The 14119-nt window shown below is 50.9% G+C and overlaps 1 protein-coding gene and 1 long non-coding RNA gene across 5 annotated transcripts in view; one reads left to right on the top strand and one right to left on the bottom strand.

The window, feature by feature from the left end:
- The window catches only part of WWOX (WW domain containing oxidoreductase), a 969209-nt gene that overhangs the window by 553391 nt on the left and 401699 nt on the right, over nt 1-14119 (top strand). The gene's annotated exons all lie outside the window — the stretch shown is intronic.
- LOC146402192 (uncharacterized) lies at nt 7297-13409 on the bottom strand. Its single transcript, XR_014805392.1, has 2 exons — nt 13034-13409; nt 7297-12197 (listed from the first exon to the last, which is right to left on the bottom strand). It is a non-coding gene; the product is annotated as an uncharacterized LOC146402192 (long non-coding RNA).

Raw genomic sequence — 14119 nt, 5'->3', positions numbered from 1 at the left:
CCTGTTGCCTCCCTGAGCCACCGTGAGGCTGAGCCCAGTGCCAAGGCTGAGGAGGCTCCCAGGCAGGCCCAGATCGTGTTTCTTCTCTCAAGCAGAACCCAGGAGGGCTGTTTCTGAGAAGGGTGGAAGTTTCCAGAAGGCCAGTGCTGAGATGGCACGGACCAGCCTGTGATTTGTCCAAGGGCATCCCTTCCTTCTGATCGGACAGCCCATGGGCCATTTGGCGACTCTTCAAAGTGGGGTCCAGCGGAACGCTGACTTGTTTTGGTTAAAAACGGGGCCGAGTCCAGCTGGTGCTGAGAGTTGTGGGGAAAGGGATGGTGCTCACAGTGGTGACAGTCACAACTCTGCCAGGCTCTGGCCCGCTCACCGTGTTTGCTGTGCGCCGTGGGTACCTCGGGCTCTGTGGCTCTGCCTCCCACTCTCCGAACATAGAGATTCCCAGGAAACTCTCGTAAACTCCGACGGCGAAAATGCGGAAGCAGGTACCTCAGGACACCTCTTGCTAAAGGCTGCACAGGACAAGCTCACAGACACAGTCCAAGGCTGCCGCGCTTGGCGCTGCGATGCTGAGTGTGGTTCCGGGGAAGGAGCCTGGACGGTGCGGCACCTGCTGCCTCCACTGGCTCTCTGCCAGACAGACCCTGAGCGTCGCGTGTGCGCTTCGCGTTTGTGTTCCATATCCTCTTGGGATTTCTCTCAGCTAGAGGACACAGGTACTAATACAGGTCTTCTGGAAGGTGGCATAAGACTTTGAAAAAGCAGGAGATTCCCATATCTGACCACCACCCTGGCCAGGGCGTCGTGATGGGTGGGACGAACCTCCTTGCTCCAGGAGCAGGTCATGTGACTTTGTTTCGCCCGTGGAATCTGTGCTACCACGCTGCGAGCGGAGTCTCGAAATGGGCTGCATGACTGGGTTTTTGCCCCTTGCACTTTTCTCATGTCCGGTGCCTCTGCAGCTGGAGCCTCCGAATGAGAAAGGTAAGGAAGACCTGAACCTGACTTTCCACTGGGGACCAAGTTCAGCCAAGCCCAGCTCATGCTGGGCAACCCTCCCCACCAGCCCAGAGCCCAGCATAGGAGAGAAAGAAACGTGGTCTTGTGAACTCCTGAGGTTTCAGGGTTGCTTGTTACTCAGCAGTATTGTATCAGCTGTGCCCTTACACCCCAGTGGCTCGGCGCTCTACTTAAGATAAAAATCTACGCTCTGTACCCGGCTCGCTTGTCCTGCAGGCCTGGAGTCCTGCCCACCTTGCAGATTTTATTTCACACCATGCCCAGTCTTGCCCTGTCCCCTCCAGCCAGTCCAGTCTTCTTTCCGTTCCTCAAACGCACACAGCCTGCACCTGCCTCAAGGCCTTTGCACACCTTGCTCCTCTTGATGATGCTGTCTCATCTTTCTGACTCAGTTCAAAGATCACGTCCTCAGAGGCCGACCCTGACCCCTCTATCTAAATAAAAGCAATATAATCACTGTCATTTCACTATTGACAAAGCGCTCCCATTCTACGCGAGACTATGTCGTCAGCATCTCGTTAGAGCCCCGTGACACAGGTACTCTCATTAGCCTCCCCGTGTACACACGAGGTGTTGCACCTCAGAGAGGCTTAAGCAAGATGAGTAAGTGGGGGCGTTGGTTCACCCCCGTCCCTCCCAGCCCACGCTGGTTCTTTCCTGCCGAGCACTTAGAGCGCTCTATGGATGCGTTCGTTCCTCCTTCACTGGCCGTCTCTTCCTCCCTAGAGCATCAGCTCACGAGTGTTGCCCAGCTTAAGGGGAGGTGCTGTGGGCGCAGCTGGGCAGAGGCTAGTCAACATCCCGGAGCTCAGTCCTAGCCCCGTGACCCTTCTCTCAGCCCGGTTTCCCCACTGTCACTGGAGGGGCTCATCCTTGGTCTCTTGTGTCCTTCTGAGGCTGAGCCTCCTAGGGTCTCGGAGCCCCTGTAGCCCTCAGAGCCCTCCTTCAGGGCAGCTGCGGTGCATGGTGGCCTAGGAAGCCCCAGGTCCATCTGCCCCAAGGAGTATTGAACTTGGCTGGGACACAGGGGCTCTGCAGACCTAGAGGGTGGCAGAAGTATACTTTCTCCACAGGCTCAGCTCTTCCTTCCCTGGTCCCGATCCATCCCTGCATCTGACACGTGCTCAGTGCCCTTTGTGTCCTGGGATCTGGGTTGAGGTCCCGAAGTACAAAGGTTACCAGACCTTGGGCAGAGTGGCCCTTCAGTGCATTTTTGATGAGTGAATGAATGGATTTGTCCATATATTATAAACAGCTCGTTACAAATATTTGTAAAATAGCCCCCAGGAGTTCCCGTCATGGCTCAGTGGTTAACGAATATGACTAGGAACCATGAGGTTGTGGGTTCGATCCCTGGCCTTGCTCCGTGGGTTAAGGATCCAGTGTTGCCGTGAGCTGTGGTGTGGGTTGTAGATGTGGCTCGGATTCTGCATTGCTGTGGCTCTGGTGTAGGCCAGTGGCTACAGCTCCAATTAGACCCTAGCCTGGGAGCCTCCATATGCTATGGGAGCGGCCCTAGAAAAGGCTAAAAGACCAAAAAAAAAAAAAAAGCCCCCAAACTGTATGTAGATAATGATGGTTGCCTAGTGCTGGCGATGCCAACTCTTGGGGGGCCTTTATTCACTCCTTTCCATCCCCAGTATTTACTGGGCATTCCTCCATGTCAAGCCCTGGGGATACAGAGTTAAATGAAAGGAGAAGCTTTAGCCCACCATGCTGGCTGTAACGTTCACCCCTTGGCTCCCTCCCACCCGTTTTGTCAGGGTCTTGTCCCTTCTCGGCAGTGGGCCTACGTGGCCATCAGAGACCCTGGCTGTAATTACAGTACTGCCACCATCAACATGCCCTCAGTGGTGAGCAGATGGCAGCTGCATGAAATCACTGGGCACAGACAGGCATCACCAAGGGAGATTAGGTAAGGTGCTTATTTGAGGTGCTGTCAGGGCCCGTGGCAAAAGGGTCCCCTCGGGCTCCAGCCCGCCGTCTGCAGTTATTTTTCTTACACACTCAGATTACAGTGCTTGGTGATATTACATCTGCATGCACCTTGCCCTCTGACACGGCAAACACGGATGCTGCCAAACGCCTTGCAAAGCCATGTATCTTAAGTAGGAAGGAGCATCTTTGTGGGGAGGTGAATTGATTTGCAAAGCAGCCCGACACACAGGCTCTTGTTTCTCCTGGTAATCAAACAATTCATCTTTCTACCCCTAGGGGCCACGGGAAATTCGATCCTGGAGGAGCCCCGGGACTCTTTGTAGTAGTGGGAGCAGAAAAATTAGCCACGTGTCTTTTAAAATGATGAATTGCCACTCACACAACCTGGGTGCAGTGTAGGCTGTTAGGGTGGGTGGGCCAAAGCTGAGGTGGGCAGGCCCTCCACGACCAAGGGCTGCCTGCCTAGGTTGGCAGGTGCAAAACAGCAGTGCTTGGGGAGGGTGAGCGGCTCTTTGTGTGCCAGGCATCAGGTGTAGGTTACCTTTAAATCCTTAAAACCACCTGCAACGCAGGTAGTGGCCCCATTTTACAGATGAGGAGACAGAGTCTCGACACAGTAAAGCCCCCGCCCTACTGACAAGGAAGGGAAAAAAACGGGATTTCTAAGATAGTTAAAATTATAAAATGTTGGAGTTCCCGTTGTGGCTCAGCAGTAATGAACCCGGCTTGTATCCACGAGGTTTTGGGTTCCATCCCTGGCCTCCCTCGGTAGGCTTTGCCATGAGCTGTGGTGTAGGTTGCAGATGTGGCTTGGATCTGGTGTTATCGTGGCTGTGGTGTAGGCCAGAAGCTGCGTTTCCAATTTGACCCCTAGCCTGGGAACTTCCATATGCTGCAGGTGTGGCCCTAAAAGAAAAATTTATAAAACGTTGAAATAGTAAAAGATGCCAAACTATTCATGAATGTTCCTTTTTTAATTTTTTCTTTTAAAATAAGACCAGAAACCCCTCAAATTTCAGGTTTTGGATTCTGGTGGTAGAAGATTAAATCATAATGGAGTACTTAACATTTGGGTTTTTTTAAAAACAACAACAACAGCAAACATTAGGGTATGTATGTGTAATAGTTAAGAATGTATTTATTGTAGTTGGGGGAAGAGAAAGGTAAGGAATACACATATGGCTCATCCTGGAACACGAGTGAGGCTAGAGGAAGCGTTTTCTGGTCGAGTTGAGAAACAGCTAAGGAGGAAAACTGATAGGTCTTAAAATAGGTGTAATATATTATATATCCCTGAAAATGGGCCAAAACAGATTGCTTCCCTTAAAGTCGTATTGGGTGTTCAAATCTCCGGTTACCTGGAATGCAACTGTACTTCCTATATTTAACCAGGCTTTTTATAAACCGGTTCTCTTGACACCTCGAGCTGACAGCTCCATCCTGGGTGGTTATTGAATACCAAGTTTGCCTTTCTTCACGTTGAGGGTCCTCAGAAATAGAAAACCAGAAAGGAGCCTTCTAAAAAGTCTGGCGCCCTGGGCCCATGCTCTTCAGCAGGGTGGCTGCGAGGGGCCCCACGTACAGAAGAATAAGACGTCAGATGGGCAGCATTTCCAGAAGTCCTTTCCACAGCTTAAAAACAAGGCAGAAAAGAACCAAGAGAAAAGAGAAGAATTAGCCGTTCTTCTCCTAACGTGTCGGTCTCTGGACGTAAGGTCAGCAGCTGCCTTATCCAGAAAGGGCAAGAGTAGCCCTGACCCCCTCGGTCCGGGAGGAAGTGTCCCCCCTTAACCCCGATCCGAGCCTCAGCTCATCGGAGGGATCGAAGGGCCTAATACACAGTGTCCTCACTGTTCTCGGGCCCTGAGGGCTGTCGGAAGTGCGGGTCCCTGGAACTCCCAGTTGTGCCACCTGAAAAGAAAATCCCCCTGAGGACCAGGAGGCGCCAAGAAAAGGCAGAAAAAGAGTGGAGCTGCTTCAGAGAGCGGGGACCACACTTTCTTCCAAAGTGGATTTGCAAGGACTCAAAAGAAAACCGTACTTGACGTGGAGGAGACGGTGAGGCGCAGTTAGTGTATGTTTTGAGCAACACACCCGAAACTAACTAGAATAAAAAATGAGACACATACACCAGGGCATAGATACATTATTTCCATCTCCCGGCCTTAAACTGAGCGCCGTTTCCTGGGCGCCTAAAAGCAAAAATTCTCATGAACCAGTAAAAAGAAGTGTGGATCCCTACCTCCAAACCCTTACCCTGGAACCGAGTCCCAAGACGGTGTCAGGTAGGTAGACCCCTCTTTATTAAAAAAAAAAAAAAAAAAAAGCGGGGAGCCCGATACAGCATCGTAGAGTTTACTAAAGAGAGCCCAGCCTTCTTCTGTCCCTCTTACACGGCTTATTTTTTACCTAGAGTAAAACCAGCGGGTGATATTGAACGGTAAGTGAAGGGAGGCATTTCTGCAAAAAAGTGACAAGACCTCTAGGTCCCCCACCAAACGTGCCCACATCCTTGGGTTGCAAAAGCAAGGGAGGGAGGGGTCGGGGGAGGAAGGAAGGAAGATATTAATGCACGTTTTGTTAAGACGGGAGGCACGAGAGTCAAAATAAAGCCCCTCCTTGGCACCGTCCCCGCCTCTCTCCGTGCGCATCGCTGCCACGTTACCTTTGAAAACCATCAGCATTTTTCTTAAAAACTAGAGGCCAAGGAGAAAGAAGAGAGGGGGAGGGAAGAGAAAGCCTTGAATCCCCTCAAAGCCAGCACATTCTGCCTGGTTATTTAAAACAAAGACCAGCCTCTCCGGCCGCAGAGGAAAACCCCCTGTCTCTGGCGTGGCGTCTGGTCTTGAACGGCTCTCACTTGGACGTGCGATCGAAAATGTGCCTTGAAGTAGCTGAGTGACTTTCTGAAATCGTGGTAAACGTTAGTTAGCAGTTTTCCAATAAATGTCAGAGAAAATCAGGTGAACTCAAGACTGTTATTTCTAATATGATTTAGCCAAGAGGCTCAGCAGATTTTTAAACCCACTCCTAAACCATGATTCAAAAAAAAAACAAACAAAAAAAATCTATAAGATAAACGTACCTGTCTTCTGTTTTCTCACGACAGTCACCGTCTTAGCATTTATTGGACCGCTTCACTCTGCGCTAAGGGCTTTGTATGCGTGACTTTATTTACTCTTCGCTGTAACTTTGTGAGTGGCATCTAATGAAGTTAATCACATAATTATTTAGATGACCTGGTGAGAGAGCCTAGCTCTCCGGCCAGGAATTCGAGGGGTCAGGCTTCCTGCTTCAGCCCTGACCCCGGTCCTCGCTTAGCCCTGGAGCCGCTGCACAATCCAGCCTCAGTATCCCTGGGCTTAATTCTGGATCCTTTAGTTGGCTGGTTCTTTTAAGATAGTGGCTACGATTCCAGAAATCTTCTAGAGATCTCGTTTCATCAGCCAGATGCAGAGAAAAATGAGCAGGAGGAATTTGGGGGTGGGGAGAGGGCATCTGTCTCTACTTCCCAAAATTATCCACAGTGTTGTTTATCATAGCAAGTATTATTGTAGAATTTTACTACATCCTGTCCGCCTGAAAAACTGTGAAAAAGCATAGAGGTGAAGGGACTCCTCCAAGGTCATTTTGCGTACGAGCGGCTGAGAGAGACGTCTCATCTCCTGCAGTCCACCGTATCCATCTCAAAAAGAAAGATGTGCCAAGCGGGATGATTATTGAATTATCAGTAATCTGAACCCTTGTAATTACTCCCATCATTTTCTTTGGGCTCATCCCACAGAGCATTGTCAAGTGTTATTAGATGGTGATTATAAGTGGATTTGGCCAGGCGTTTCTTCTGCACTCTCTAGCAGCTTCTTCTCTAGAGCACTTGGCCTCTGGAGAAACCGTCTTTGCTAACTTTGCTGGCAGTGAAGCTCTCGGAGCACCACTTTGCTTCCTGGCATCCTTTGTCCACGAAGTCAACTCTCGAGGCCCTCTGAACTCTCTGAGGCTGATGGCTGACAGCCTAAGGTCAAGGCGCAAGTTCCTGAGTCGCTGCTGTCATGCTTCCTGAATGGGTGGTTGGATGAATGGATGACCAACTAGGTCATTAAGTCTCCCCAGATGAGTATCTGGAGGAACCTGGTCCAGGCTCTGCAACACGGGCTTTCCTGGGAGCCCTGGCACACACCAGTTTCTTTCTTTTCCCTTCTTGGAAGCCGTGTTCTTAAGTTTTTTTTTTTTTTTTTTCTCTCCAGATAAATGGCATTCTTCAATTAAAATTCATTTCATGTATCAACCAGCACTGCAGCCTTTGAATTTCTTGCTTGAAAGCAACTTGCCTTGTGTTCCTTTTCTTTTACCCCCAGTTTTCCTGAGGTATAAGCGACAAATCAAATTGTATATGTTTAAAAGATGTCATGTGATGATTTGATACATGCGTACATTGGGACATGCTGATGACAGTCGAGTCAGTTAACACATCCATCACGCCATAGTTATCTTTTGTCCGTGTGTGTGTGTGTGTGTGTGAGAGAGAGAGAGAGAGAGAGAGAGAGAGAGAAAAGAAGCTTAAGATCTATTCTTCAAATTTCAGATGGGTGATACAGTGTCACTCACTGCAGTCGCTATGCTGTCTATTAAATCTTTGGAACATATTCATCTTCGAACTGCAAGTTGGTACCTTTTGGCCATCGCCTCCCCATTTCCCCCACTGTTAGGCTCTGGCAACCACCATTCTACTCTCTCTTCTGATGAGTTCCATTTGAAAAAAAAATTTTTTTTAGATTTCACATATAAGTGGTAGCATCTAGTATTTGTTTTCCCTGTGTCTGGTCGGTTTCACTTGTGACTGTTTCAACTAGAACCCAAAGCATGGAAACTGAGCGTTTTGATGAGTGAGCACAGCCTTGACCCAAGGAAACGCACTGCTTGGGTTATGTTTGGAAATAAGAGAGACGTGACCCCGTCTCTCGTGACCAGGGCCTCTGGGTTTGGCGGTGCACGCGAGCGCACTTAGAAGGCCCTTCCTTGTGGATCAGGATGGGGAGCCGTCCTCGCCCAGCCCCTCGGTAATGACTGCGGTGTCCCGCAGCGTCCCTTGTCTGTGAGTGGGGTGCCTGGGGACGGGGACCGCCCGGAAAGAGCACACTGTTTATACCGTCCAGGAATGCACAAGCCAAAATTAAAGCCTCTCCTTGGAGGATTTTAATCCCAGGAGTTTGAGGAGCGTCTGAGACATTGGCGGTAAAGAGTCCTGTAGGTAGCCCAGGACCCAGCAGGCCTTTTCACTGTCCCTTTGACCCACCTTCTTCTGCCCTAGATGGTGGGGACTCGTGATGGTGACCATTTGAAGGCGGGGTGACGATGTAGAAAGAGCAAGGCTGCTGTTCGGCCAGCGCGTCGCACTGGTGGACACACGGGTGCTGGACCATCACGTCCTTCCACTCTCTCAGATGAGCGGTCCTCCTCAGACCCCTCGGGAGCCCACACCCCTCTGGGCGTCCTGGCTGCTTCATCACCTGCAGGGGTAACACCTGCTTTGTTGGGAGAAGGGCACCTGCAGGACCCGTGTCTGTTCACATCGGTCAGTGCCGTCTGTTCAGTTTGCTCATATCGGTCAGTGCCGTCTGTTAAGTTTGCTCAGTGTCGTCTCTGATCAGGGGTGTGGGGGTAACCGCCAGGACATCCCTGGTCCCAGTCCCACCTCTGCCACTGAGTGGCCTCGAGACCTGGAGGTACCGCCCCACGTCTTGCCTCCTCTGTAATATCCTGCACATGTTAACAGTGATCACAGCATCGTGGGCTCGTTTGCAAGACTAAGTGATGAGAAAAGCATATGACAAGAGTCCCAGTTCCGCAGCATATCATGGGTCCATCTGAAAAGGTAGCTTTTATTTATTTATTTATCTTTAGGGCCGCACTCACGGCCTATGGAGGTTCCCAGGCTAGGGGTTGAATTGGAGCTGTAGCCACTGGCCTGTGCCACAGCCACAGCCACGCCAGATCCGAGCCACGTCTGCACCTGACACCATAGCTCACGGCCACGCCAGATCCTTAACCCAATGCGTGGAGGCCAGGGATGGAACCTGCATCCTCATGGATGCTCCGCAGATTGGTTTCTGCGGAGCCACGACGGGAACTCCAGAAAAGGTAGCTTTTAAATTGTATGACAGGTTCCCCCTGAGAAGAGGCAGCTTCACGCATGAACTCCTGTGTCTGAAAAGTCTCAGAACTTTCCCCAAAGAGGGAAGGGAAGGACGGTGGGAAGTGGAGGCCAAGGACCCTCGGAGCAGGGGCGGAGGATCACGGGAAACGGGATGAACTTTGGCAAATGAAGATGCTGAGCAGGTGCGTTTTTTCTCCCTTTCCGTTGGCTTCGTTGCTTCAAGTGGCAAAGCAGGTGTCACGTTTGTGGACAACTCTGTTCACTTTTAAGGCTCGGTTTATTTCATGGGGATTTGGAACAAAGAAAAATCAATGCGATGGTCGGCTTTGGGAGGCAGTTGAGAAAGGACAGGCCTCCATGGGACTCTTGGACATTAATCAGGAGCCTCTGAAGTTTACTCAGCCTGGAATTCTAAAAAAAGATTAGTTAGGCAGTAGTTTACCTTAGACCGTTACGAGATGGACTTTAGCCAAAACAGACTGTCAAGCCCGGCAGAAAAGTTGGGGGAAGGGATTATTTTTAGCCTTCTAAAAAGAGCTTTAATATTCCCATGAGTTTTGTTACTTATTGACACTGAAGTGATGGGGTACAATTTTCAACTTTGTAAAAACCCTTCAGTTTCACCCTGTTTTGTTTTTGTTTTGTTTTTTAATAACCATCCCTGTGGCATATAGAAGTTCCCAGGCTAGGGGTCAAATCGGAGCTGCAGCTGCTGGCCTACGCCACAGCCATGCCCCATCCGAGCTGCATCTGCAAACCACACCACAGCTCACGGAAACGCCAGATCCTTAACCCACTGAGTGAGGCCAGGGATCAAACCTGCGTCCTCACGGATCCTAGTCAGGTTCTTAACCCACTGAGTCACAAGGGGAACTCCTATTCACTTTTTCATTAAATTCCAATTCAGCAGCTACTACTGTACCTAGATTTAAGGTAGTGGGGCCAGGACTTGAATGTAAGCTTAGCAGGGCAGCCCCAGTGATGGTCAGTTCTTACTGGTCTTCACCCACACTGACGAGTGCCGACCTGTACCCAGTAGCATCTCGTGCACCTCAGAGTGTGTGACTCCTGGGGCCAGGCCTGGGAGGAGATTGAAGCTTCCACCCTTCTGTCTCTGGGATCATTCCCTCTGAGAAGCCAGCTGCCGAGCTTGGAGGACGCTCAGGCCGTCCTCTGGGGAGGACCTGAGGCCACGTGCTGAGCCACCTTGGGAGCTGGTCCCCTGTCCTCGCCAGGCCCTCACGGGACTGCTGATCCCGCTCTCATCTTGACTCGAACGACAGACCCTGAGCCCGAACCACCAAGCTAAACCGCTTCCCAGTTTCTGACCCACACAAACGGTGTGAGATAACAAATGCTTAAAATCATTTCTACCCACTTAGTTTGGGGATAGTTATGCAGCAATAGGTAACTAATACAGTTGGAAAAGCAGTCTTTAGCTGGCCGTTCAGAGTCCAGACGTGGACTGTTTATTCAGTGCTACTTAGTTCCAAATGAATGCAAAGTGAGTTAAATTTTAGGTCCCCAGCTAGAGTGAGGTTTGCGTTGGGGTACATGACCCCATCCGACACCGTCCACTGCTCCTGGACCTCTTCCCTAATCAGCCTGGGATGGGATGTGTTCATATGGCAACGACCGTCCAGAACCCTGGCTGCGAGAGCAGGTTGAGACGGCTGATTCTCCGGATGGCTGAGGTTTAACCCTTTCATGAATTGGTGGGTTCCTCCTTTTCGAGCACCATATTGTGCATATATTTAAATTGATTTCAGTGTGTGTGACTCTGAAATGTATCACCTGCTCCCCTGACTTCTCAAGCAGAATACACTGGCCGCCTCGGTGACCCTGCACTGCCGTTACTGTGAGGTCTCAGGGGCGACTCTGAGGTGCCAGCAGCCTGGGGTGCAGACACACCCGGTAGGGGACGATGTGGACATGGCTTGGTCCCTGCAGCCGCCCTGGACGCCTTCTCTGCGGCCTCTCCAAGCCGCTCTCTGCGCCTCACCCCTGACAGGAGAACGCAAACGACCTCGCGTGCATTAGAGCCCGTGCTGTGTTCGACCCTCTGCTGAAGGGCCCGGCGGCTGCCCTCTAACCTCTGCCCGTCTTCTCCCTCCTTCCCGGGGCTCCCTGATTCGTATTTAACTAACATTTAATACACATTAATGCTAAAGTTTATTTTTAAACCAATTCCTAGTTTCATTAACTTTGTTTTGAAAGGAAATTTTCCACACCGTCGTAAAAGGGAAATCAATATGATTTTGCCAATAGAAAGATAAGACTAAGCGTATATGCCATGAATATCGCTGGTATTTGCTCTTAGTCTTCTCATAAGACTAAGAGGAGTATCGCATTCATTCCTCGTAGCTCTTATCGCCAGAGAAGATTCTAGGCCCAAGGCCTGTCTTCTCTTCTTGAACATGAGACTAGCAACTTGCAGAGAGATGCTGAAAAGCAACTCAAAACCAAACCAAGATGCCTTTCAATTGGAAGGGATTGATCAAGAAAAAAGGCAGGACTGTCTCATCAAAATGGGTCCCTGTGGGGTCTGGGAGCCGTCTCTGCTCATCCATGGTTTGGTAGGCTGGATCCCAGCCTTGGATCTGAAGCCAGCCTCCCCCATTGGTGGTTCCAGTGTCTTTAGACGTCTGGGCAGCATTCCAAGCACAGCTCTGCGTGGGACTGTCAACTCTGGGTACAATCTTCTTAGCTTCCCTCCCCCTGTTCCGTAGCTTCGGGATGAAGAGCTCTGTCTTTGGTTCACATCCTGTCTCTCGTCCTCACGGCGTGATTCTGAGTTAGTTGAGCAAATGGACATGACACTGTATGTTGATCAGGTTATTTTGAGGGTCAAGGGTGGTGACGTTGGAAGACAGTGGCCTTCACTGCGAGCAGGATTCATCTGAGTGGCCGCAAGTGTAGCACTGACCCTTTGAAGATTCTGTGTTCAGGTTTCGGGGAAAGAATCTCCTTCCCTTTCAAGAAACATTCCGCTTTTAAGACAGTACAAGTTGTCTGTTGTTGCCAACCGAACATTCCTGGCTGATCTGAGTACCTTCTGGAATGAGAACATCCATGATGCTTAGTGCTGATGGAGGGAAAATAATGTGAGCAAGCGTTAGAACAGGTTAATCATCTGGGAAGCCTTTTCATGTAAATGCCAAGGTATTTTGAAGGAGGGCATGGTAGGAAATTTCTCGGTGCCAGGCTCCTTGAAAAATGAATTCCTCAGGGTACCTTGACGGTCCCTAAAGAGGCAGGCAGGGGATGCAGATCCTGTTCTGCTCTCTTCCTAATGGACAGGCTCCCTTTTTCCCTTTGTATCGCTCCCTGCTTCTTCCTTCTTCACTCCCGTTAAGAGTGGAGCCCCTCAGGAGAAGCTAAACCAGCGAGCGTTGGATTCCTGAGCCTCTCACACACTGTGCCACCCGGGAGCGGTTGGGTGGGGGGGGCTGGTATGTGAGGTACCACCCGAGGGCCTCAAAGAGTCTGCAGTGACCCTCCCCCCGGTCCCCGTCCTGTGGACAAGGAAATGGAGAGTCTCGGGGAAGCCATCCCCTCAAAGGGACAGAGCTGGACTGGAACCTCCTGCGTTTCCTTTTGGTGCTGGAACACGTGGGCACCGACACGAGTGGTTTATTAAGACAACAGCCCTGAGTTCCCAAGTCTGAAACGTATCTGATGGAGCTGAAATCAAGTGGGGGCAGAAGTGGTTCCATCTGGAGGCTTTAGGGGGAAACCGTTCCTTCCATCTTCCAGATTCGGAAGATTCTTGACTCGCGGCCACACCCCTGCCATCTCTGCCTCTGCCTTCACATCCCCTCTCTAACTCTGCCCTCCTACCTCCCCCGTGTAGCCTCCCCCCGTGATTACCCGGACACCCCTGCATGGTTCAGGATAATCTCCGTAGCTCAGGATCGTTACCTTGACCCCGTATGCAAAGCCCGTCTGGCCATGCGCGCATCACCGTCATGGTTTCTAGGGACTGGGACCTGGCCGCCTTTGGCAGGGACGCCTCTCAGCGTATCAGCCACCACCCTCCTCCCAGCCTCAGGTCAGAAAGAGCTGCCGACAGCACTCTGGGGGCCTGGCGTCTGCATCTCCGCGCCAAGGACAGGGAGGTGTCCTTGTCTTTGGCCACCAGCCAGGATCCTGGACTCAGGGTCCGACAGCTCGTTGCAGACTCCCAGGTCCAGGGGATGCACTTGGCCTGTGCTGGACATGAGACGCTGAGCTGTGGTTCCCTGTGTGCAGGGAACGCATGATGGGCTCGTGACAGCACGGGGTTATTTCTTGTTCTGTTCCCATCACGGTGGTTACACTTTCTTGGCTGTTCGAAAAAAGGTTTTCAGCCTGTGTTTATAACATCGCCGCCCAAGAGGTGGACAGACCCAGCTTTTCCGGACTTGGTTTGTAGTAAGCCATTAGCAGATCAGGTCAGAAAGAACAGTCTTTGGGAGTTTGACCTGCTTGTCTTTATTAATCTGTTTGGATTTTCTTGGCCCGTTGCCCCACAAGTTTGAAAGACGCAGTGAGCTTTCAGGAGAACTCTTCAGCATGTAGATTTTTTGTGTGTGGTTTTGTGTACTTGTCTGATGCCCTCCTGACCCCAAGGCAAGGACTCACGCCGCTTGTCATTGGGGAGAAATGTGTACTGATTCCATCTGGGGCTGGTCTGTTTCTCCCGCTCTTCATTCAGCTCCCCTGGAGTTTCTGTGCGATTTGTGCTGGGCTCACGGCTCTTGACCTCAGGACTCTCACTGGTCCAGATGAGATTGCTTTGTTTGGAACAGCTGATGCTCCTGGGTTCCTTGTGACATCTGGGTCACGCCTGTTTAGTCTGACACGAAACACCCATGGGTTTCGGAAACCTCCGTGGGTTTTGGAAATCTCATTTGCGGGCCACTGCAGGTGATCTTGAAAATCCCCCATTCCTTGTTGGGTTTAGGTCCTAACCCCTTGGTGTGAGGAGGAAGATCACTGTCAGCAGGTTAGGAGGGAACTCGTGCA

Source organism: Sus scrofa, chromosome 6, assembly GCF_054392235.1.
Source record: "Sus scrofa isolate SSC_HxYL_T2T_F1_AM1 chromosome 6, Sscrofa_HxYL_maternal_Yorkshire_Landrace_v2.0, whole genome shotgun sequence".
In the NCBI taxonomy this organism is placed as follows: Eukaryota; Metazoa; Chordata; class Mammalia; order Artiodactyla; family Suidae; genus Sus; species Sus scrofa.
Note: the sequence above shows the minus strand (reverse complement) of the source record. Positions and strands in the feature narration are given on the sequence as shown.